This window comes from Necator americanus, chromosome II (genome assembly GCF_031761385.1).
Source record: "Necator americanus strain Aroian chromosome II, whole genome shotgun sequence".
Classification (NCBI taxonomy): domain Eukaryota; kingdom Metazoa; phylum Nematoda; class Chromadorea; order Rhabditida; family Ancylostomatidae; genus Necator; species Necator americanus.
In genome coordinates, this window is record NC_087372.1 from 13,329,697 (window position 1) to 13,353,749 (window position 24,053).

The window sequence follows — 24,053 nt, forward strand, 5'->3', positions numbered from 1 at the left end:
CTCATAGAAGGATAATTAAAATTATTCAAATGGTTTATTCCCAACTTATTTAGAATTTGTTTGACTCTGAAATTTCTTCTCGAATGTGCGCGGTCGCTTCGGGATTATAAGATGAACGCTTGAATGGTGCACTTAAGCAAAGCATATGCCGAAATTGAGGACGTTAGGACCTCTTCACAAATGGGTAGAAGTACGGATTTAGGCCACATCCTAGATGTGTGATCAAAGTCCCTTAGTGATCCAGAACGGGACGTGTGAAACAACCTTGTATGACTCCGTGTTCTCAACGATGCAACTTATTACGCGATAGAATGTGCGCAATTCGATTAATCCTTTGCACTTCAGTCCACTCAGGCACATTCAACACCAGCGAGTCAGGCGCAGTTTTTTGTTCCAAATGCTATCCCATTCCTAAGTCAAGTCATATATTTTATAAAGCAGAAAATACAATAATGGCAATATCATTTATTTGTTGTGAACACCATTAGTTGCTAAATTTAGTTCATAAAATATTAACAGAATAAATTTTTTTTTTTCGCATCTCTCAAAGTATGATATTTTTGGAGGCAGTCACCCATATGCATTCGAGGCCTCCCAGGACAAGTATAATAAAATTGGCCAGTCTCGCGTCGTTTTCCCTTTTGTTTTCTGTTGTCGCTTACTACGTACATAGTCTCTTTTCCTTCCTATCCGTAATATGTGAAGAAAAAAGTAGTAGGAACTAAAAAAACAGTGCAGAAAACAGCGGGAACGAACGAATTTCATTTTTTCTTGAAATAAGCTAAATAAGCCTGTCGCCGCTGCGGCAACAGTGCATTTAAAGGCATCACTCCACGAATCTGAGCTGGACGGCTTCGGGCGTTCTGGCGCATTATTTTCTGCAAGGAGTTCGACTGGAGCGCGCCGGCCTTGTCACGCCCCGCATCTTCCGGGCCGTTTTTACGGCAATTAAGAAGAAATGGACGGAATCACCTTCCTCTTCATAATTTTTTTATCTCTTATAAGAATACTCCACCAGAAATCTGCACCACCTCAGATTCGTTGGCTGATGCCTTTAAAGTACATATTTTCAATGTCGCACGCACGGCGACAACGGAGGGCAAAGAGTTAGTGTGAATCAAATGAGCAGCAGGAGCTGCCCAAACGACACAGTTGCAGACGCGCTGCGGAATGCCTTCGTTCTATGAGCCGTAATAAGTTGCAACGTAGGGAAGTCGGTATCACGCAGCTTTTTTTCAGAAGGCTTTTTCTCATGCTACCAAGAGGAATTGATCATGATGTCCCAGAAGGCTTTTTCTCATTACCAGGAGGAATTGAGCATGATGTCCACTTTTGAAGAGATGATCCCAGTATCATAGATTTTTTTAATGCGTTACCTTTCAGTGGCTCTGATTTCTCCAGAGAAATTATCCAGATTACCATATAGCGTGATACTTTTGTACGATTAATCGAAATTAGGCCAAACCATAACCACCATTCTTATCATTATATCCATTTGTTTCTTTAATCAAAGCAGCGCATCGAGAAATTGACGTAGTATGGAAACTTCAAGGGGAACGTAGAGTTCGGATTGCAGATTACGGAAACGAGAGTGAAACCGCCCATCACCTAATCGCCCTAAAAAATGGCGTTCTTTTCTGTGAATTCAGCTGCAACGCGGCACACCTGAGCACGCGCCGCATTCGCGAGCGAGCGGTCGATAATCAATGTGGTCGCCTCAGCAGCATATTCAAGTAAAACCAATGAATAGGCCTACTGAGGGAAACAGAGCGTGCACAAAGAGCGCGCGTTTTGACGTCCTATGTCGTAGGAGTGACCGCCGTTCTCAAGCCGTTTTTTTATGATTAGGGGAAGTTGAGCGGAGCCACGGTCGTTTCGGTACAACCCGAACTCTACCGTTTTCTCCTGAGTTTTCGCATTACTTCAAATGCCTTTAAAGTGAAGAACCACTGTGGCTTACCACTGGATTCTCAATTTTCTGAAGTGAAGTAGTTTTCGCTGCGAAATCTTCTGGAGGATCAAAGAGGCTCCTTTTCTCCCTGTTTCCTGAAGAAAAGGAAATTGTGCTATAAATTTCATTTCTATTTCTTTTCTTCGATGGTAATTTCTTCTTGATTTATTTGATGAGGCAAAAGTAAGTTGCTTTTAGAACGGCAGTCATCTAAGGCATCACGATGACAACATGTGTCACTTGCAACTACTTCCGTACTATTTCTATAATGCACTATGACGATGACTGTTTTGACAAGCAATTGTTCCTTAAGAATAGAAGACATGGACTTCTTAGGCGTCCTTCAAATTTCTGTATTTGCACAGAATATTTCGAGAATATTCTCATAGCTTTCACGATTTTCCACCGTCAAAATTTTCTGTGACATTTGCTGATTTTAGAATTTTTTTTACTACAGACGAAAAAAGAACTGATTATAATTGGTGCTGGCAGATAATAATCGGACATGATCGGCCTTTCCGTCGCTGACTTTATTCGAGGATAATAGGCCATAATTCTAATCCGAAATCGGAAATCTGTGCACTTCTGGGGTATCTGGATATCCGCAAACTGCTCAACATTCGCACCTTCACAGACCTTAACAATTGTTAGCGCATTGTCACAGAAGGATCTCCAATTTTCCCTTTTGAAAAAAAACCTTAATCGCGTTCGTTTATGGTAGTCCTTGGTGTAGCTATAAAGGACAATTACCGAGAATATTCTCTCCTGGACGAGGGTCCTAATAATGCTTTAATTTTCTCGTTCAGGATATGCCTCTTCCTCTTCTTCTTCCTGTTCCGCTTTCTTCTTACCCTTTTTCCAGATTCCTCATTCATGGCTTTTACGGTCACTGCTGGGGTGTTACCGGAAAATTCGAATCGAAGCTAATGTTAAATCTTTTCGATCCAGTTTCTGAAGCTTTTCTAGACCTTAAGAAAGACTGTGAACGTTTAAGCGCTCGTGCGTTGCAGCCATCCTCCTTTCTTGCCCTACCTTGTTTTTCTCCTCCAACGGACTTCTCTTCTCTATGTGTAGTCTCTGAAGAAATTCTTGTAGGAAAAACTTCTGAATTCTTTTCAGATCCATCTTTTTGTCTCTGATGACTGTAGTATATCAAGTGACAGTAAAGGCTTGATCAGCGGTGTTTTTAAACAAACATCAAAATGCGAAATTGTAGTTAATTGATTTTGAAAGTTTCTTAGTTCAAAATAGAAGTTTTCTTCGCTTATTTAGGAGAGCAACACCCCATAAACCAACTTTCTAGAGGATTTTCTGTCATAGTCATTCAAGTAGTGCGTAACTCATGCTCTACAAAACAGCATCCTCTTTGTGAAATCGGCATCTATACCCTCATTCCTTCTCATTCTTTCTGACGATTCTCATCCGAGTGTAGGAGGTATCAATTCGTTCCAACCGAAATCTTCTTCTTCTTCTGGATGCATGCTACAAATCCTTCACATCAGTACCATGCACATCTTAGTGCTCTCGAACGCTTCGTGACGTACCAGTTTTTTTCAGCGCATGCAGCGTATAATACTGTAGAAGAATGCTGTAACGTAACTCTATCCTCTTTTCAACGTTGAAGCAAATGATAACAAAAGTCATCTCCAAAACCATGAAATGGCTCGTACAATAATATGATGGCGTGGAATATGAAAAGAATTAACGAGGACCAAAACTTCTACACAACTTAATTTCTCACCTACCACTAAAACATTTTCTTCAACCCTAGGAGTCCACAGAAGATCATTTCTAAATCTGAAGATGTGTCTTCGAACGCATCTCATACTTATAGAATGTGCTTCTAGCAACCTAATCATACTTACAGTTATTTTAAAATAATTTGTCCCCAACCACCACTGCTGGCCGAACACTGCGCCACATCAGATGCACGCATAATCGAATGATCCATATACCCGACAGCCGAAAAAGAGAGAAATCTGGCCATAGTGTCAATATGGACCACCGTTCAAAAAAGATGGATCCACTGTCTTTAAAAAAAGCTAGAAAATCGGATTAGGTACCAAGAAAAGTTTGCAGTCGAGTCGATAATTGGTTTTGTTCCGGATTTATCCAGCTTCCAACGGTAGTGTTCCTCTTCGTTCACGTCACTGAAGCTTAGACTGTGGCAGAATTTTCAACAGATGCGAAGCACACTCCATAGGTATACGGTAAATCAGCCTAGGTCATGCTTAGTTCCATGCGATTCATGAGATATGTGGAGAAGGGCCTGTCTTCCTCACCATTGGACGACACGTCCGTCGCGAGTTCCGCAGAATATCCACTACCGTACCCTCATTACATGAAACGGCAGCAGATCATACATGGCTGACCTTGCGATTGCTGCAAAAGAAAAACTATAAAGGTAAAGTCTCCAGGAACACGCTCTTGAGACCGAATTTCGAGCACATTTTTGTAATAATTAATTTTTTTTGTTGTGCACCATGTGCTTGAACGTGTTGAGATAAAAACATGGCAGAATGTTGAAAACAGAAATAAGATGGAAATTTGTTCACTGAGTAATATCAGAAAGAAAAGGTATAGATGGAAGTAGGAGAAAAGATGGATAGTTTCTCTTCAATCTAAACTATCCATTTTTAGATCAGCCCACTCTGAGGCTCCTAGGACCGAAGCTGGATATACAATTCATAGGCTTGAAGGAACTATTTTTGATATTTTGCAATATTCTTACGTTGAAAACAATTCATATATTTTCAACTTTTGTTAACTACATTACGGTAGCATTTAATAGCACATTGATAATAGAATATTTTGACGAATTGTTTTTATTGGATACATTAGAATAAAAGGACTCATTATTGAGAATATAAAAAGATGTTTCGACTTCACGTTCTCCTAATGGCTGCTCGAAAAATGCGCACCTTGATTGGTCACTTAAAGGCAGCATACCAGTGAATTTCTCCGGTTTGAAATATTTGGTAGACAGAAAGGAGCCCCCCGCTATCCCGAACATAGGGTGGTTCTGCTCAGGACCACCGGGAAAGATGAGTTTAGCGACACTTCCTTGCACTATGCTGATAAAAGTCATGCGTAGGTTCTGCGACGACGTTCGAGTATCTCAAAGGACCCCTTTTGCAGAGCAGTGCTCACGTGTGCTAAAACACGTGCGAGACTGAAAATGACTCAGTGCCCTCATAAAATGAGGGGAATTTCCGCGACCATCACTTTTAAGTTCATCTAGTTCAGATACGTTTTTTTTCGTAGCGCGGCATCGATGCAGAAGGTGTTAATTGGTCGTAAATAATTCCTAAATAGATTTGTAAAAGGTGTTTGCAATCTAACAAATTTTGTAATTGTGTGAACACGACGAAAGTTCTAGAAAAACACGGAAAACCTGTTTCTAAACGTTCTTCGAAAAGAATACAAAGAGCGACCGTTTTCGCACTATCCGGGACACGTTTTGCTTCCATAGAAGAACTTCAACGAAGCGAACGATATTTCGTTTAAACTAAGTTGTCCTCGTTTTAAGAGTATTAGCACACTTGGCAAAGTTTGAGGAATGAATCACTGCCGACGAGCGATGATGAGCAATTACTGTAACGAACATGTCACCATCATGCACCTACGTGAGCACGACGACTGTGAGGGGCGTGGTTCTGGAAGAACCACTCATTTCGCAATCACCCGTCGTTGAAATCCATACGGGGACAGTCATTCAGAGCACTCGACAGTTTTGTGTATTCGCTGTTAGTGCCTTTTCAGTGCATTTCAATATGGCTCCTTTTTTCGGAAATAATTCTTATGTTTCACCACCATTGTCGTGGCGCACTTGTCACCTCTATGCTAGCTATTGCACCATAATAGTCACATTTAATCATGGATCTCCATTTTTGGGCGGGGGGAGAGAGATCATTGTTGTGCACAACCATGGTGGTATAGTACACAAATGAATAAAGGACAAGGAATAAATTGTCTGGCGTAAATCAATCCGAGGAGGCGATGTATCAAGTCAGTTTTTATTCTCCCGGACAACTTTGGTACCATTTCGTCGATACTTGAGGCTAGAAGGCTTGGTTGGCACTTGCTCGTTTCGAACTATCGATCGTGCTGTCAGAGCGCAACCTCTTACCGACTGCGCTACAGCCGCCTCTGAACAAGCGATTAAACTCTTATACTTATATTATATTACTCATTACTTATACAAGCATCCGCAGTTCTCCGAAAAAAGTGCTGTCGATTAAATTACCCCTTACGAATTATTATAGATTTTGACAGTTAGAACTAAGTAATAACCTCATATCACACAAAAAACTCTTTCCCTTTGAATGTAGTAGGTTCAAAATACAGTATGGACCAACGCAGAGAACGAATTTTTACGACCATCGCATCATGTCATATTCGATACGTTCAAATGTACGAATGTTGTGATGTAAAAACGATGAAAAGCGGCGCTGTAAACTCGCTCACGTAGCTCAGAACATTAACAGATTTGAACTTCAATTATCAATATCAATTATTCATTACTTTTGAGGGATTTGCAACGGAATATGTTTCAGCAAAATTGAAACTACGTCAAAATCAATGAAGGTTTAATTAATCTTCTGCGGGTCAGGTTTAACAAGACAGCTCTAGGCTACTCAATAAGGGGATTACTTTTGACCTGTAAAAGCTCTTGATTTATCAATCCTTAAGTGATCAGGATAGGATCAGGATTTTCTGTGAATGAGAGCTAAATTAAAGACACCGTTTAACGAAATTGACGCGGTACGGAAAGTGGAAGGAGAACGAAGAGTTCAGGTTGTAAGCTACAAGTTTGAGCGTGCCCGCACTCGATTTCTCCTAGTTATCCTGAAAAGCGGCGTGGGAACGGGATTTCTTCCTACGAGGCACGTTAGAACGCGCCGTCCCACACTTTTTGCCTCCCTCAGCACCCTCTTTATTGGTTTTACTTCAGTAGGCTGGTGAGAAAACTTCACTTATCTTCTACCGGTCGATCATGGATGCGGAGCGTGTATAAGGAGTGGGGGATTTTCCTACCTCGTAGGAGCAAACGCTGTATCCCGCGCGGTTTTTCAGGATTTAGAGGAAGTGAGCGGGGCCACCCGTATACATGTGTTTCACATCCTGAGCTCTATGTTTGTCCAGAGAGACCTCAACATCCTCAGTTCTGTGACACGCTGCCCTCAAGGCGCAGCCTCCGTTCATGGTGATACCGTGTCGATTTCATTTACTTCAAACTTTGCAACTATACAATCTCATGGGCGGAAAGACGTTCTTTCGTTCCCGAGAATCTCCTCGACAAGGGAACAATACTCCATTGAATTGCTTAATTGCATAGCACACGGTTAATGAAAGAGTGATACCTAATCCCTCCCGACTTCTGACTTTCCCCCCAGCCGGCCCGATCAATGATGACATTCTGGCTTGGGTTCGATGCGTCTTCCGCAGCGCTGAGTCGTACCTCTCCAAAGGATAAACATCATAAGCAATAATCTTTGAAGAAAGGGAAGAAGAGGGTTCCAAGGATATATTTCTGCCTCCTTTATAGAAGAGCTTTGGAGCTATTCCAAGGATCGGCATGGCTCCTCTGAGCATTGTTTTCTCCTTGCAACCCCTTGAAAATCTCCAAGAATCATTCTTCGTTTTCAGTTCTTTGCTGAAGTTCTAAGTGAAATACTTCTTCAAGGGTTCCCTTTAGGACGCATGTTGTCCGACATTCTTAAGGTCACCTTAAAAGAACTGGCGATGGAAGGAGATTAGCTCTTGGACATGTTTCGCATTCACCATGGCTAGCCTGGATGAGTGTTTATCTAAACGTAGCGTTGGCTCTATAAATATCTCCATTTTTCGTTTGCAATTCTCGTAACATCTCTTTACAACTGCTTTTATGGTATACAAACATTCTGACGTCCATGTGGAAAATGAGTGTCGAAGGAAAAATTGTTGTGTGTTGTGTGGAATGACACGGTTTTCGTACATACATGAGAGAGGAAATTATGAGTGTATGAGTTCTCGTGTTGTGAAGGATTTTTTTCTTTCGCTTAAGGTAGGAGAAGCGCGTGTCGATCGTTTTCCGTCTTTATTCTTGGAATCAAATTCTGAAAAACGCTCCCAAGTTAAACATTTTTTTTAAACACCATGTTGTCCAAGAAAAACGAAACGTCTCCTAATACGAATACGCAGTATTTTCGGACCTACATTGTCCTCCTCCGTCTCCAAACTCCCTATAAAATTATTCAATTCTGTGTAGCTTTTCTGAAACTGAAACGGAAAAAAACGGCATTTTTCGGGTATTTCGGCCGGAACTGAAATCCGAGTATTTCTAATCTTCAGTAGGGTTCCCATCAGAAGGTTTTTTATCCTGGCGAGTTTCGAAACGTTAAATTTGGGTAAAAAGAAAGGTCTGACAACTTTTCTACTTGTCCACGATTGGCTTTGTCATATGGATGTCACATCGATGTTGCAGAATTCCCAACAACTTATGACGTCGATTCGTCTTCATTTTATTTTGTGCTGCAACACTCCTTTATTGAGCCCTATACATCTATTTGAAACTTTTTTTTGCTACGATACTACATGGTAGTACAGCAATTAGTTAAAAGATAAAGCCCATGGTGTCCGTGGACCTTTGGGATGAGCCTACGGAGTTCGACTTCAATTCAAAAACGTATGAGATTTTCAAGTGCGCGGATGCAGACGCGGTGCAGTGCCCACCTTAACGTCTTGTTGGCACCAGAATATGTGTGAAGTCAATGCTTTCATCGTCGCAAACAAATCTAGTACGTTACCTAGTAGATAACGTTCATGTTTGAAGCTCCACAGCGGACTCGAACCACAGACCATGCTCGCGAACCTCCTGTCTACTATACTACGCTATATATGTACACATAACCAGTTGGGATGTCTTATTACCTCCTCTACTCCTAGTTTCTATAGAAAGGTTGCACAAAGAGTTTTCTGTTGAAAAATGGAAACAAAAATGATATTGGGAACAGAGGTGAGTTATTTTTTACAGTGAGTGATTTTACTCTTTTCGTAGGTAAAAATTTTTCATGACCAGGTTTTATAGATTTGAGATCTGAAGAAGTGAAGAGATCTCACATAGTAGTGTGAGAGTAAATGAAGAATTTACGCTGGACCCTGTTGACCCTCTCTGAAAGCTCGTCCAAGTCGAATGAATCGACTTTGACTCGAACTAAAAGATTTGAAAACGGTGCGATACGACATTCATCATTGGGAAGATGTTTGAAAACACGTAACCGCCCATTACAACTACAGCGTACGTAAGCGGTCTCAAATAAATAACGCTAGCGAAAATGAGAATAGTCGGCTGATTCGCTCGGGAAACGATTTTTTCAAGAGAAAATTTATCTCGATGTGGACAGCAGCGCACTGTTGACACTCATTCGTTGGAAATGCACGCAGATTGGCTGTTCCTCTAAAATCAACGCAATATTTGCCGCTACTGTCCTTAATCACTAGGATCTCAGTTCCTCAAGAATTCCAGGAACCCCGTCCGCATTCTTATTTTCTATACCATGGCTCGGCCATCAGCACCATTTCCGTTACTTCGGCACCACTTATCATATATACCTCTCCTACCACGCTCGATCACAATAACCTCTATGATATCTCCGAAATCTCAAGTTTGTTGACATTGCGGAAAAATCCTTGTGCGCCGCGCTTTTTATTCAGAGCGTTTAGAGTTTGAAAATATGTATGCACGTATAGAACAACTTCTTTGTGTGTATGCAAGGACAGTGAAGTGGTTCGCACTCCACAAAAGAGCCGCCCTTCACCCCCTCCCAGTTCGTAACACACACCATCATCACCTGCCTATGTGAGCCGTGTTTGTATAGTAGTGAAAAGGCAAGTCCCGTTCGTCGTCGCACCCTTAACGCTATCATCGAATCACTTCACGGCTTTCTCCTCATTCCACACTCTTTGCTCATGTTTTTCTCTGGCAATTCTCCCAGTCGTTCCTATCGCCATCTAAGCGTTTGCTTCTCGTTATTCCAGCGAAACGCAATCATCTCTGGTTCAGATGACGGCCGAGTATTTTGAGCACTACAAATGCGTCAGTGGTGTGGATGAAGGTAAGCTACTCCCCTTATGGTTTTTGTGCTCTACGACTGAAAACAGAGCCATTTTCAGTCAGATTTGATTTTTTTTTCTTACAAAAAAAGAATGAGAGACGATAATAGCAAGATTTTGGACTCACATAGCCTCATCTATTTTCTGCTTTTCGATGGCAGAAACTTCTGGTTCCCCTGAGGAATGCCATTGCTATACTTACTTTTTCCTACTACTTCTCCTCATTTCAAGTGTTTTCCCTCCCGTATCGGTTCATCTTCACTTCACAAGTGTCCACTTAAACTTGTGATCTTACCAGTACACTTTATTCCATTTTGTTCGGCCATTAAACAGAATTGTCGATATTTCTGGATTTCGTAAATTTAATTATGGAGCAAACAATGGATCCGGTGTTTACTAATTGGAAGATCAGTCTTCCGGAAAATTATTTCATTGAACATGATACTGAGTTGGGATACGTGTGGTCCTTACTTTTCATTCCTCTTCACATTTCTCCTAAATCTTCTCCGTCTTTCATCCAACTATCTCCAATTCATTTTTTTTATATTTCTTTGATCTACTCTCACTGTGAGGAAGGTATAAAGATGATTTCAGTCAGAAAATCTGTGCTAGTTTAAGTAGTAAGTTCATACTTCATCTCGGTATGATTCCTGTCGCCTTCGCAAAATCTCATATAGAAGGTAATTCTGCTTGTCGCGATTCTTTCTTTGCCTCTCGGCTGCTTCAGCTGCACTCCTATGCGGATTTGTGGAACACGGTAGCAACAACAGCCGACTGTAGAAACGAAGCAGTCCTATCTTTTACAAAAGTAAAGTGTCTTGATGGCTTTTTTGAATGAGATTTATTATTTCATTATCGTACAATTCTATTATTATCTTTACGTTTTGCTCTATTATTTTATCTTATTGTTTTTGATTCTGGTAGCTATCGATGTAACATGATTCGAGCGAAATTTTTCCAAGCAGAAAAAGTATCCAGCAAATTCAAATCGTTGTGACAGAACAAATCGTTGTTCATTTTGTTTGTACAATTGTGCATGCGAATGAAAAACTCAACAATACACTTTGCACAATAGTAGGTTTAAATTCACGCGCGTTAGATGGTGTATCGTTTATGTAGTTCGCTGCAGAACAAACGGGGGCACTTCGTTCGGCTTCGTTGATTGCTGGCCACTCAACGGAACTACCCCTGATGTTCTGGAACGGGAGCGACAGAGATAGCCATCAGATCTGATAGAAATTCACAGTCAAAAAAAAAACTCCCTTTAGTTTTTTTCCAGCTAGTGACTGACAGCTTCAAGCGTTTTTTTTAAAGATCGCTCACAAAAGGGGACCGACTTCATCTAGACATATCTGTAGCTCCCTTTACAATCCAAATTTTCTGCATTTATGCGTTGTATGGAGAGCTTCAAGTGCAGCACACCACAAAATTGACGATGTCAGAACCGCTTCACGAAAACGTAGGGTAAGAAAGACCAAAAAAAATTCGATTGAATTTCTCTACGAAGCACCAGACAACGAACCACGTGTGCGAGCTCAGGGGAACGCATGGCATCCACGAATGCGAACAACGAATATGCTGCTGACATTGTCCCTCCCTCTCGCTGCCAGACGTGATGCGTATGTCCTGTGCGCCTGAATACCTGTCGTGTTGTTAGGCGCCTCGTAGGAACATACGAACTTGGATGCTGTTTTGTGCACAGTTTTTCACGACCATTTGGTGGATTAAGCGTGTACTCATGCTTGCACTCGTGATCTACACCTCTAAACCTATTTTTGCCTCCCGAGAGAACCGAACAGCGTCAATTTCTGCTATGGTACGCTTTTTTTCAATCAGCGTTTGTGGACATTTTTGATGTTGAATTCTCTCTAGTAATGGAAAGAATTCGGGGTTCCAGTTCAGTTCTCGAGTATCAGAACGAAATTGAGAAACATTTCATACATATCCTGAAATCATATTCATCAGGAATCACCAAAGTGTTTTTTTTTTTTGGAGGTGACGACTACATGGACCTTTGCAATATGATTAAATGAAATTCCATGAACTGCATTTCATCGTTCGCGCGGATAAAAAAAGTTGCTTCGTCAGGCAACCTGTTCAATTTGGGGGCTCTTGAACCATCTCCCTCTGGATTCAGTGGAAGATTTCAGTTGTGAACTTGGTCCTGAGAACCCGATTGACACGAACGCAGTGTCGGACATTCTCCCGAACGTTTATCCACTTCGAATATCTTGAAATAATAAATTTGGAATTCAAATACCATGGACCTTTGAACATCAGAACTTCGGTGAGCTGTCAATCCAGAGTAGGGCTGGGCCCCGTATCAAATCGATATTCTCGAGATGGATGGATTAGCTACAAAAACAACATCAAGTATACGGTATCCGCTAGCGCAATGCTGCCATTCAAAGGATTGTGGATTAGAGCCGTTTTTCGGGGACACTAGTCCACTTATAAATACGTTGAAGAAAATCCAATCAAGTTTTCGATGGGCGCTGCTTCTTGACTTCCGGTTCTATTCCTATAAATTCAGGTTTTATTGTATTTCTCCTCTCCGGAGCCATGCCATACCTAATCAGTTACGCTGAGCACATATGTTACGCTTATGATACTCTTGTAGATGTGAATATCCAATCTTTCTTGTTTTCTTCCCTTTTATATTTGTTCACGTATATATATTGTTATATTTTTCCATATAATATATTTTCCTTGTATTTCTTTGCATGTGAACGAAATCCTTGTGAAAACTCAGTTCAACTGTCAATAGCTATTAGTTACCAACAGAAAATTCCTCGACATCAAAATAAGACAACTATGGTTTCCAAGAACTCTTAAAAATTACTCTCGTAACAACAATTTCAGATATTTTTATTCAGAAATCTGTCAGAAGGTCGGGGAAGGTGTAGTGTATTTTTTTGGGGGTTTTCCAGCAAGGTATTCGATTAGTACTGTTGGACTGAAAGTTCTGGATGCGCCATAATTTTTGTGCTTTTTCTTGCTATGTCATTTTTTTTTCTTATTTCCACGGACTAACATATAGCATTACAGAAACAACCGGTAACTGCTAGGATTTACTCAAACACTGGCGCTCTTCGAACAAAGTCATACGTAAACAGTTTCAAATTTCCTCGATGTACTTCTGTATTCCGTTGCAGTCCTCTGAAGTGTTCTTCAACTTTTCCTAAACTTCAATCCGGAGTGGGAATAGGTTTTTTTAAGGCCTGGGAAGCATACATATTGAACTGCAGAGAATCGGGAAAACGTTTCTGTTCTCTGCATAATGTACTGCTTTCTTCCTTGAAGGTCTTTGGGAATTGGGAACGGGAAAATAGTTCTTCGCAAAAATAGAAAGGAGATATTCTGCATATTTTTGCAGAAATCAGCTTTAACTCTGACACGTCGTCCGATATTTTATTTAAAGGCAGCGTATTACGAAATTGACTCGGTACGGAAGCCACAAAGAAAACAGAGAGTTCGGATAGTGGATTACGGAAAGGAGCACGACTTCCTAGTCGTAGCAAATAAACTACGCCTCTTCCTACGATTACGGTTGCGACGCGTCATCCTTGTGCACGCGCGTGCCGGTAAGAGAGGGGTCGAAGATTAATGAGGTCTCCTCACCGGCCTATTCACGTAGAGTCAATGAATAAGCTGCTAAGGACACCTGAGTTTGTAAAAGAGGAGCCGTTCTAATGTGCGTCGTATGAACAAACGCCGTTCCCACGCCGTTTCACTTCAGCTGCTCCAGCTTTTTTTCAGAACGGGTAGAAAAAAATTGATCGGGGTCATGCTCTTATCCACAATTTACACCCCGACCTCTACGTTTTCTCTGTGGTTTCCGTACCTCATCAGCTTTGCGATATGCTGCGTTTAATCGTCTCTGGGTGATTTATTGAAATTGCCATTCGTCTCCACATTTGCTATCTCATTTCCATTTTGAAAACTAAAACGCATGGATCGAGATGAATCCATGGAATCAATGCAATTATTTTTTTTTCTCTTGCTTGAGCACCCACCAGACTTTACTTCAGCTGCTCCAGCTCTATCATAGAGTGAGGTGTTCACTAATTCCTGAGAGACTGAAGTAGAGTGAAGTGCCACTCCTGAATCATTTAACAGTGTCCTTGCAAAGTCTGTTGACACTACTTCTCTATAGGTTTTTTTTTCCTCTACAAAGCGTTACGTGATTTTTGATGCAGCTTTTCTTGAGCATGACTTTCAATTTTTCACCTCATTTCATTTCATTTTGTAAAAATTCACTTCATTTCGCTTCATTTTGTAAAAATTTTTAATGAAAATGTGAATGATGTGAATGTGAGTACTTTTTTCTTTAATTCCTTTTTTTTCCTTTCACCGTCGTTCCTGACCTACATACAAGGATTTTTCTCTATTTCTCACCTTTTCATCATATGCGAAGCTCTCTTCAATCGAGTTCCCTAAAAACTCACCGAGGAAAGGAGTCATTCTCATTTTCTGAAAATAAGGCTGTAATAAGTGTTTAAAGAAATCTATTACACTAAATTTGCTTTAGAATAACGAAAGTAAGAATAATAATAGTGTTGAATGGAATAAGATTTAAAAAATTGAGCAGAAATATGAAGAAGATCCGGAAGCATCAAGGTAGAATGGGTGAGGAAGAATAGGAGATGTAAGGAACGGAAAAAAAGATGAGAGAAAACGGGAATGAATTTGGATTACTGGTCTTCTTTGTTTTTATTCAGTGCTTTATTACTTTATGTTTATCCTAAAAAACCGCAACATGTGGTGAATAAAACGAAGAAAATAATTAAGTACCAGAAATGCGGCTAGTATGAAGCTCATAGAAGTGGTTATGGGTTCGCAATAATGCATGGAAATTTCCCTCCGTATTTTTCATTTTTCTGATTTTCTTTATCTTCCTCGTCACTCAGCCTTCAGATTTTGCTTTCTAAAACTTTTAGGGGTAACTAATGAAACAGAGTAACTGCCAACTGTTCCCAAAAAAGTCAATCAGGATTTATTCGGCAACCTCAAAAGCTGAAGCTGAGAAAAGAAAAATTGGCCGGAAAACTTAGCCTCCTCCGGTCTCCTTCACTACGTCCATGGAAATGCGCTCTTCTCACTCGTATTTCCCTTCATTTCATGTATAAAAATGACTCTCCCCTTAATCGTTACAAACTTATCCTTAGTTTTCGTAATGGAATCTAATGTATGCTATCATTTCTGATTAATTCTGTATCACGATACATGACTGTAATAAACTGCTCCATGAATTCTCGAAAAGATGCTCTGTACTTATTCGTACAGACAATTGATCAGATTCTTTTTACGTTTTATTGACCCGTAACCCGAATTAAAACCAAAAAATCAGGTCTGGCGTGCATCTTCTAGTGTGATCAGCACCTACTCCGATGGGTACCATTTTCCTTTCTACGGTATTTCTACGATTTTACGGAAATTAGCCTCATGCTAGTAGCCTAGAGACTTATTAATTATATTATAAATTATTTTCTTTCAACTCGTGAATTTCTGTGATACACCGAGTACTCAATTATGTTGACTTATTTATAAATTTTACTTATATTGTGAATTAATTTATTTTCCTTGGAATCGTACGCTTGCATGGGACACTATGGACGAAATTATGACAATATCACTTCGAAAGCATCTCCACAAGCCTTCACCCATATTCTGCTCGCGTCCAATTTTGAACACTAGCAAAATTCATTGTGCGGATTTACGGTGTTCATAATCAGGTTCATGTTCCTTTAACTCTCTCCTTTTTTTAGAAGTGTTGCCCTGATTTTCTGTCGTGGTAACTATAAGATTACCCTTTTATCCTTGCTCGAACAAAAAAAAAACCCGGCTGATGTATAGGACTCCAAGAATTTCGTCGAGCAACTCAGAGAAATTCTGGGATAAAGAAGATTGGCTCTGCCTCGGTTACGTCAACTTTCTTCCATAGTTCTAGCCGACAGGTCGTCGTGACTGTGAACGTAGGAACGGTTGAGTGTTAAGAAGGGCTCAGTAAGCTTGTGTATAAACGTGGAGGGCGCACGTTGTTCGTTCGTCTAATGACGAGCAGAGCAGTGCTAGGCGGTCGTGCTAAGCAGTAGCCTAGTGGCGAGGTTTGAGTGCAAACATTGTGTGCTTCAACAAAACAACCGCTTTCCCCTCACTGTGAATAAACTCAGTCGTTTTCTGCTAGAAATGTGTTTTCAAGACGTGCCTAAGCTTCCGCTTATGTCATTTTTTTCTCGAATTTTAAAACTTTTCTCTCTCAAGTTGAGCCCGTGGATTTTACCTGCGATTGTTCACCTTGAGACAGGCACAGCGGCCACTAAGCGTCATTTTTCTTCACTGTTCTCTTCTGTATGCCTTCTAATAACAGGTAAAAATTCAGAAAAATTCCGCGTTACCCAATTCTGATTAGTAAAGAGCTCGGAAATCTGCTGGAACGTGATCATTTTTTTTCTTGTTTTGAGCTCTGTATCATTCGCTTCTACTGACTTTACCTTCTCTATCCTTACGTCCTTGTGTTGAACTCCAGGTGAACAGAAATAAACGAGACTTACGTGATCTACACGCATTTGACGCAAGTTCGTCTTTGAAAATCCCCTCCTTAAGAAGTTTAGCGAGAAATAACACTTCAAGGTAGCCCCATATTATCCAGAACATTTGGTTTCTCTAGACGTCAGCTGTTATGCTCCATCAGATGTAGTATGTTATGAATTCGGTGAAAGTATCAGTTGTTTTGAATGAAAAATACATTTTGAATTGTCGAGCACTTTATGGAGATCTCAGCATCACCTCTGGAACTACTCTAATTGCTGGTTTTCTTCCAGTGATCGGTTTTACCATTATATATTCTAAAGCGTATAGATGAGAAGGTGTGAAATAGAAACCGGAAAACTTTCCAACCTGTAAAACTCCCTCATATCTTTTAATTACTGTTAGATCCCAACGAGAGTAACTTCTCATAGTACTTTGGGTGTTTTTCCATATTATCTGTAAAATTCTTCAGAAGATTCCTTCACCTTTTCTATGAGACCATCGAAAAAGGATTATGGAAAATGTTGAAAAAATGGTCCGGGATCGTAGTGTGCAAATCCTTAAAATGCTACTTTAGTAATATTTACTTTCTTCATGCTTTTTATAACGTCGTATCCGACATTCTTCCCATCGCACTTCTTCTCTGATGTGATTTTAAAGGCATCACCCCATGAATCTGAGGTGGTGCAGATTTTAGGTGGAGTATTCCTATACAGGATGGGAGACTACAGAGAGGGGGTGATTCCGTCCATTTCTTCCTAATTGCCGTAAAAACGGCCCGGAAGATGCGGCTTCATTGGTTTTGGCGCACCATTTTGTACAAGGGGTTCGATTGGAGCGCGCCACTCTTGTGCGGCGCCGCATCTTCCGGGCCGTTTTTTACGGCAATTAGCAAGAAATGGACGGAATCACCTTCCTCTCCGTAGTCTCCCTTCCCGTATACGAATACTCCACCTGAAATCTGCACCACCTCAGATTCGTGGTATGCTGCCTTTAAGTCTGTAGAACTTAGTTAATTTGAATTCTGCTAGTTTTCATAGCGGAGTAAGAATTTTCTGCTAGCGATGTGCTTTCTGTGTTTGCAAAAAAAAGGAAATACTCTGATCCTTTCTCAGCTCCTTTTCCTTGGATAGAAATGTAAGTTGGAGTCAAGGATAGTTTTATCATCCGTAAGACACATTACGGCTTTGAATTACAATAATCTTAATGTTCACTTCAATTCTTTATGTAGAAAGAAGAATGAAGGGAAACTTTGCAAAAACCTAGCAAATTCTTTTTTTTTCTTAGTTCTTTGAGCCCCGAAGTATACGGTTATGGCTACAAATTGGAATAAAATAAAACGCAGTTTATCGCGAAGGTTGTTGGCGAACCTCTGCGACCAAGAACGAATTTGCACTTTGTAAAGTACTTTCGGTTCTACATTAGATGTAGGTCACGATTTCCCTTTTCTTCTGAAAATTTTTCCTTAATCCACATCATGTGGTACACAGTGCTCCAACAATATAATCTTTTCTAGAAATGAGAGCGAATTACTAGAGATGAAAGAGCGAATTACTTGATAAATAAAGTGAAGAGCATGAATAATAAATTCCACGAAAAAATAAACGAAGATCCCTTAGCTTTTGTGTCAGATAACAATACAAAAATGAATATTTTGAAATATGAGGTTATTCGAATGGCGGAGTTTCGACCACGTACGACTTATTTTGCGTATCGAGCCGAAATTTTCACGTACCATCAAATTTCACGCATCAAGAAAATAAGATGAAGAGAAGAAGAAAGAAAAAGATCTGAAGTAAGAAGAAATAGATCTGAAAAAAAGGAGCAAAAATAGCCTTTACGTTATCTTTTGTGTTGTGGCTTCCGTATTAAGAGCGAATCAGTCGATGATTAAATGATTCCTCAGGTATCTCGAAACGAACAATGTTGGGGTATCTGTAGGCAAATATAGAGTCCGGGATGTAAATTACGATTTTTTTTTGCCTGGCCTCGCTTAATCCTCCCTAATCTTCCAGGAAAACGGCATGTTTGTTCCTGCAAGGCTCGCGAAAGTGCACCGCGCAAGCGTCGCAGCCGCGAGCGAGCGGTCAATAATCAATGAGACCTCCTCAACACCTTTTCAAGTAAAACCAATGAGTAGGCTGTTGAGGGAGCCGGAGTTCGTACAAAGGTGCCGTGTTGTAACGTATCTCGTAGGAACTAAAGTGGTTCCCACGCCCGTTTCAGGGACTACTAGGAGGAATTAAGCGCTTCTACGCTCGTGTTCGTAATTTACAACCCGAACTCTATATTGTCGCACAAACACCTTAACTTCATCTATTTTGCCTCTAAACAAAACAGATCGATTCATATCTTTTTTTAAAAAAGAATCTCCATTATTTTAATGAACACATATTTCTAAATATTCGTCCTTCGTTTTGTTTTCTGAAACAAAAACTAAGCGACCTCCCTCTACATTTCCATTAAATTTGTGATTATGATCTGTGCTCCCTACGTCAATCGTCAATTAATTATATTCTTTCCTCTCCAGAAATAATTGCACTGTTGGAGTACGGTGCAACGGAAATGTGACGCCGTACAATTTAGTTTAAAAAAAGAACCAGCTGAAAGAAGAAAAAATCGTGAACCTAGTTGTTCCAAATTCGCTTTAAATTCCTGAGGTGGCTTCATTGTTCCAGAATATAGTTGTTCCGAATCATCACCTTTATATTCAGATCTTCTTTTGAGCGAAATTGTAAGGATTTTCAATATCGCGAAGACCGTCACACAAATGTAGACCTGTTCCTATGAAAAATGAGTCTCCAACCTAAAAACGAAGGTCGTCTAACAATGTGTTTCATCGTTACAATACATTATTTTATTGTACAAGAAGTCCAACCCTGACTCATGATGAATATCTCACCAGGACCTTACGACATTGACTCCGTGAACGGAAAAAAGTAACAAGACACACTTTCAACGTCGTTCAGTAACACATCTTGTAGGAGCGCAATGAAACAGGCATGACATCGCTGTTTATGAGCTTTTCGCATCAAGGAGTGCGGCGCATCCGGTTTTCGTTTCATGCTCCTTTTAGAGATCATACGTGCTTTTTTTTGCTTCCTGCCATAAAATCCAGAGATGCAGAAGGTCTAACGATGAATGACTCGAAGTGAATTAGACGGTTCGTAGTCATTTTTTTTTGTGACTCGTGTACTCTCACCTCTGACTACAGTCAACAGTCTCCGTACCGTTCCTAATCTGTTCGAAATGAACCAAACCCCGTGTGTTTTCCTCCTTGGTTTCTTTACCTCATTTCAGCTTCCTTTCTTTTTTGGATTCAGCTCAACTCTATACTATTTCTATGTTCCAGCACAATTTACAAGTTTTTTCTTCTTGATCACTGAAAATTAAATTTGTTTTCTTCTCCCTCCATACATATCTTTTCCCATGAAGCCTGAAAGTAAAGATCATTTGCATAGAATATTTTATTTGACCTTTATCCATTTCGAGACACCTGGTTGTTCTTCTAGGTCCCGTAGACTCGAGAGAGTTTTCGTATGATTCTATTCGTCGTGCGCAGGTACCAACCCCTACTGGCACGACTCCAAACCCTATTTCCGTCCAGAGATCTCGTCGTCGCGAACGAGACGCAATGCTTTTCAGTATTCGCGGATGACGAACTCATTGCGGAGATCAGCTGATCGACGCCCGCGCGCTCCTCATCGCAACACTATCCAGTTTCGGCTACTTTGTCCTTTTTTCTGCGACGACATGCTAATGAAAACACGGCCATAACGTCGACTTTCGGCGCTGAGCCAGTTCGTGCTTTTGTTGGCGGTTTTTGTTGTACATACAATGCACTGTTAGTGCACTTAACAGGATCCGGATTAATCCAAATCTAACATATGTGAACAAAGTACGGTTACTGTGCAAATTTACCGTCTGCATTGCAGGTTTCGCTCCAATTGTTCACCTGCGGGCAACGCACAAATCTCGAGCTTTTGAATTTGTCTATGATTCAAACATTTGCGACCCGGCATATCTGTCACTTTGGCACATGAACAGTGTCCCGGTTCGTCATTCGGCAAATAAATCCGGCCGGAAATTTTTTGAACTAAATAGAAAAGCAAAGCAACAAGAAACGAATCGACGCTTTGCCGCGCACGACAACGCCCTGCCGACAAAAAGCAAAAAACATGCCCGCGCTTCGTGGGGCTGTTATCCCGGGGAGGGGAACCGTCAGCGAAAAAACCCCATTCAATTACACTCTGATGCCTGCCTTGGCCATAGCGAGCTGGTTTTGTAAACGTGTTAGAGGCCACCCCTATATCACTTAATGTATGTTGTGGGCGTCACTCCAACCATTCTCTAGCATGCTAATTGTTATGTTCATGTAGATTCCAACCACACTGCGGCCACCATTTCGAACCCGCTTCCAGAAAGTCACACGAAATTTTTCCTCGGTTTCATAACCCTACTGTCCCGTTTTTTATTCATCAATGTTATTAGATTCCTGGTTTATCTTGCGATTTCTACGCGGTGTTGTGGCTGCTCCTCCATTTATACATGTGCCTGGGCTTAAAATGGGTATGGACCCCTCTTATAGAAACACCTAAAATGCGAATAACTCACTCTCCTTGAATTCCCTTCACCTAGTGGCTGAGTCCACTTTCTTTCTGCCGGCCAAGCTTACTTTCTTCTTATCCATTTTGCATAGAATATTTGCAAATGTCGCTATCCGCATCGCGCACCCATCCATTTTTTTGCCTTTATCTCCTTTCTGCTCAATTTCAACCATGGAAAGCCAATGAACTGACTTTCGGCGCCACTTTTTCAAATGCAAAGAAAAAATGGAGACGGCAGAAAATATTGCGGGAAATGTTGCTTGAGAAGCAAAGCAGAGGTGAAGCAGTGATGGTTAAATATATCATATATCCTAATGGATAAGGAGACGCTATTTCAAGGATTCTGCTTCCAAAAAGTTGAAAAATTCAAGGTGAAACCCTGACTGGGGAAGTTATTGCAGTGTCGATCACTATCAGCGCAATTAACTTGCATCAAAGAACATTTTGTACAACTATGTACGGTGTCCATGCTTCAAGATTTAGAGAGAAATTTCCTAAGGCGGAATAGTTAACCGTTCGTTCACTGGAGCAGACGCCTCGCGTTCACGCCAACCACGAATTTTGACGTCGCCTCTAACCTTTCCGCGATCAGCACCGCAAACGACCACTCTCGATCAAATGTGGAATTGCACCTCAGGTGTTCAAGGAGTAGGCTGGATAACACTAGGATTGCGATTTCCAACCGGCCTGTTTTAATCCTTTCCTAGAGCTCAGGATCTTAAGGTGGTAAGGATTCCATCGTAGGTTGTCATTTTTTACAGAATATTATGCAGGACTCTCTAATTTGATTCCTACCAATTAAGTACGGCTATTTATTCGTTATAAACAAGTTATTTTTATAACAGACACTTCCAGAATTTTTTACGCTCTTCTGAAGAGATTTTTTCAATTTCTCACGCTTGAAATCACAATGAATTTTGGTTAATTTTGTACAACACGTTATTCTCAAGATGAATACCAGAATTCTCTTTCTAATTTTGAGCGAGGAACCAAACAAGAGTTCTTGCCCACGAACATTGAACAATTAATTTTTGTTGCAAATTTCCTCTCGCTAATTCCATTCCATTTCTGTGTCATCCTCGCTGTTTAAACTTTATTCAGCGGCTAAATATTTGACGTCCAGCAGCGGTTGTATCGAACACGTGATTCAGGAGATCCTTGTTTTAGCCACAGACTGCTAATCCGCAATTTTTTAAAGTTTTTTCTCTTCGTATCCTTTGTTTTTTTCTAAATGGCCACTGATTTTCAGGAAATAGATATTCCTACTTCATGAAAATACAAGGGATCTAATTCAAATATTAAGAAATATCAAGGACTCCTTTCCAACTAAAATAAATCTGTTCCATTATATGCTTACACTGGTTTATTGGACTAGATCTAAACAATTCCCATTTGACCATAACTGATTCTTTTTTGACCCTAACCAAAAAAAAAAACCAAAAAATTATTTATGTACTCATTTATTTGAAAGCACCCATAGGTGTGCAATAAAACAAGACCTATAATACCTGTAACATTGATGTTTATATCAAGTTGTTTTTTTATTGGACGCTTTTTAGGGTGGCGAATTGCTCTGGGAGTTTTAGTTACCCTGCAGCAAAATCCTTTAATTGCTACCTTAACTACTCTCCAAAATCTCAAGGTTCTAATCCAGGTTTTATTTTCATTTTGTGCGCACTCACATTTTCAATAAAAACTCTGAGGATCCGACTCATCAAATCTTTTGGAAGTTGGTAGAGCTGCTGGTACGCGCCGTGCTCGTAACCGTCTTGCGAGGGATGGCACTCAACTCATCACCGAGATCACAACGAATAATAGTCATGCTACGGAACAAAAAGCATAAAAGAGTTTGTTTGGTTTCGAGTCATTTGTTGTGCGATGGTAGATGTTTTTTTTTGTTGTTTTCCCTCTCGAAAAATATCATTCAATATAATATTCAATATCAAAAAATATCATTATGAGTTCATTGAACCCAGAAGTATTCAAATTGTCACTCTTTCAAACCACAATATACTTAAGGACATGTTTGCATATGGAGTATTTATTTACTCTGTAGTTCTTAGCACTTGAGAGTCTTCAGTGCTAGCTGTAGTAGGCCTTGCTTTTACTTCCATAATTTTCAGCTACAGAGACCCCCAATTTTGAAAGGCAGCTGCGAAATTTTTGCAACCGTAAACACAACTAGACGGTGTAGTGGGTGAACTAACGCGGCTCCAAAAATCCAGCCCAACTAGTTTTCAATAAGTGCAAAAGTACATACAGTACTAATTTTGCCGACGTTCCAACTCTTGTTAGAGGACGGATTTTTATACAGTAACGATTGGAAGGTGTACTTTGAGGCCAGAACCATCGGGTTTCAAAGAGAAACCAATAAAAGTGACCTTTTCTGAGTCGAAAAGAAGAGAAATAATTTCACATTCCACATGTGAAAAGGGTTGTACAAAAAGTTTCATGCTTCATTCTCCTAAAAGTCTGTAATCGTCCATGTTAGTGCAGAAATATGACCGTAATAATTCAATATTCGAAAGATCGCCTGAGAATGGAAGGTATCTAGCAGACTTCGTCTCGGTTGGTCTAAATAATTGCCAGTTCTTCGACGAACCAGTTCAGTTCCGCTTGCAGAGCAGAAAACCAATGTTCGAAAGTTCTTTGCGGACACAGTTGAGGAGCAAATTTGCCGCTGCACTCGTGGAATTCGTACATACTCGTGTCATGTGTAGCTGCTCTCCTGCTCCAGATTCTGTTCTGGAGTCCTTCCTGTCTTGTTCTCAAGCACCCTCACCTTAGAATGTTCTAGAATCCTTGTTATGTTTCCGAATTCTTCCAGTGTTTTGAGGGAATTTTTTGTTTCAGCTGATTTCCTTGAGACA